The 2,922-nt window shown below is 42.8% G+C and overlaps 1 non-coding gene across 1 annotated transcript; it reads right to left on the minus strand.

Moving 5' to 3' along the window:
• Positions 1-818: 818 nt before the first annotated feature.
• On the minus strand, positions 819-890 carry TRNAA-UGC (transfer RNA alanine (anticodon UGC)). Its single transcript has one exon. It is a non-coding gene; the product is annotated as a tRNA-Ala (tRNA).
• Positions 891-2,922: the final 2,032 nt, after the last annotated feature.

The following is a 2,922-nucleotide window of genomic DNA, read 5'->3' on the forward strand; positions in this document are numbered from 1 at the left end:
AGCTCCAAAACTTTTGCTCTCCCAACCCTTTCATTTGTGTTGTACAAACTAATGCCCCCCTGGGTAGAATAGGGTTGATCCTCCAGGAGCCCTCTTCTTAAACTCAGTTTGCACTAAATGACAGGCATCAGAAACATAAACCAATCAAGTTGACTCTCAATAAGGTCTGGATCTTGGAATCCAGTCTGACTGGAATTCAGAGAAAAACGCTGCACTCCAGCTGTACCTTTGTGAATATAGCAAATAAGCCAAAGCCAAAAACACATATGAAATATGGAACTCTTCTGGCAGGGGTGGTGGAAATGCCATACTGCAGCTCACATTAGCAGTGATGTGCACAGAGTTCATGTGACTAGATGGTACATGTAGACTCATGGTTCATGACCCTCCATACTGGTGGAAGGTGACATATGTTGGGCGACTGGGACATGATCTTTGCAAGATTTTCAGTGTGTTTATTCTCGAGATTTACCTTAGAAATCGCTTTGATTGTAAGTGCAATTGATCAACAGAAAGATTTTAGTTTAGCCCAGCAGCATCCAGAAGCTCATCATCATAGCTATGCCCTCCACACAAACTCAATGGGATAGTATTCACGTTTCCTATTGGTGGTGCTGCTGCTGACAGTGCAAAAAAATTGCAAGAGGGCCTCACAAAAACCTGTGACAGCCCTGTTCAGCAGAAAGTTTGGTATAATGAAACCTTATGTGGGAGCACGAGTCTTACATGTGCAAAGAATACAGCATAGAAATGTAGAATTGTGAAGTGTGCAATAGGTGTACATTTTGAGACCAGAAAGCATAAATAAAAATTTCCCCTGGAGATGCCGGGGATTGAACCCGGGGCCTCATACATGCAAAGCATGCGCTCTACCACTGAGCTACATCCCCTGGATACATAACAATGCATGACTATTGAACTGATATACGGTTCCAAGGCACTCTACATCACTGTGATTGGTGTATACTTTTGTGATTAGGTCATGGAGCACTCTGTGTATAATCCATTTAGGATATAAAAAAAAAATGCTTAGAGGCTGGGACTTCTCACAGTACAATACATCAATCTCCTACAACGAACGTTCTTATTATTGTACCAGTTAGGATCGCCTGTCTGAATCTCACTTCAGTCAGTCCAGTCCTTAAATGCACAGGGCTGCGTGATGATGGTGGACCAGGTAGCCACGCCGTACCGTGTTTTATTCCAGGAGAAGGTGCGTGAATGCGGACTAATAATGAAATTTCTTCACCTCAGAGCTGTGTCTTCAGCATTTCAAAGCCTAGAGTCAGCGCAGAAAACAGTTTGTTTCTGTGTACGAATAAATCAGGCTCGGCTGTAAGACACATTTTGACATGTTTAATAATTATCTCAAAAATGAAAATTGACATTAGCTTTCAAAGAATACGAATACAAAATAACGTGTGTGATTTGTATTTCCAGGATCAAGCCTGGGTTATCGATAGCACCAGCTGTTTTGTACACCTGCGTGTGTTACATACAGAGTTCCATTGAGTAGAAATAATACACCCCATTCTAAGTTGGCGGCCAGGTTCGAATGCGGATACTTATCCCTCTTCGGGTTCTCTCACTACCCGACCATCACTTCCCCTAGTCACAATTCACGGCAATTTATTTACATACGTGTCTATCTCTACAAGTTTTTGACGATGCTTCGATCTCTTATGGCCCATAAAAGATCTCGTATGGCTCACCCTGCCACCCGCAGTAGCTCAAGCTCATGCCACAATACTGCGCAGACCGGGTACGGGTTGGAAGTACAATTGCTCCCATGAGTTTGAATATCATCCATGTTTAAAATGTAGTAACAAAGAAAAAAAGTACAACATGTCCTTCGAGCCGGATTTGAACCAGCGACCTAAGGATATCTGAATGTCCACTACAGTCCTCCTCTCTACCAACTGAGCTATCGAAGGCCCTATGGCTGAAGTGATTCTAGATCCTCACAGAATGCTCTCAGTTAGCGATCATTATTTACTCTGTGGCAAATGTTTGTATATCATAAACCTATCATAAACCCATTCAGCACTAAGCAAGGTAGTGAAATGGACCTTGCTATTATGGATGAGTGAATACAAATGCATTTTTACGCTACAGTGAAATGTGGTTTAAAACAAGTAAGAGAGCAGTTTCTGCTTGCTGTTAAATGCATTTGGCAGTATGGATTCTTTAAACTTCCTAAATAATGCAGTGTGAACAAAATAGAAGAAATATTTATGCATGCATATTTTCCTTTACGATTTACTTGTGCAAAGTGATAACTGACAAGGCAGCCTTATTCACTACATTCCGAATGTTCCCTATTCTATGTCAAGACTCGGAGGCTCAGATTATGCTCTGACTTCTCTTTACTAACTTGAGCAGCAACCATTATAACACAATAAACATGGAAAACAATGATAAAAAACTACAAAGTCCAACAGAACCCAGCAATTTTGTAGTTAGTTTTCCTTAGGTTGAAACAAAACCACGTGATCCACTCTTCCAATCAGTGTCACTTCTCCATTATAACATCCCATAACTCCGAAGTCCTTCCTCTTTCTTTGCTGCTCGAGCAGCTGAGATAAGTACCTTTCATCTTTATTATTGTTTGAATGTTGTTTGAATGTTGTTTAGATTTATATGTTTATTTAGACTAACACGCGCAACCGATAACGAGCGCGTAGAACGTTGGCGGAGCATATCCGCGGGGCAGACGCGACGGGACCTTTGTTCCGGCATCGCTTCCCTCGTTAGGAGGCACTGCGGGCACGGAAGTTCGCAACGGCGCGACGGGACCTCGGGAGTTCCGGCGCCGTTGCGAACTTATGTGTCAGTAAAAGGAGACAGAGCACCAGGCTCCTCTGAGCTTATACAGTTGTTTGTTGATCCCTGGCCCTCACGGAGCTCCGGCACCCGGGCACA

The sequence above is a fragment of the Ambystoma mexicanum genome, assembly GCF_040938575.1.
Source record: "Ambystoma mexicanum isolate Mex_15411 chromosome 12 unlocalized genomic scaffold, UKY_AmexF1_1 Mex_chr12_unloc.2, whole genome shotgun sequence".
Taxonomy (NCBI): domain Eukaryota; kingdom Metazoa; phylum Chordata; class Amphibia; order Caudata; family Ambystomatidae; genus Ambystoma; species Ambystoma mexicanum.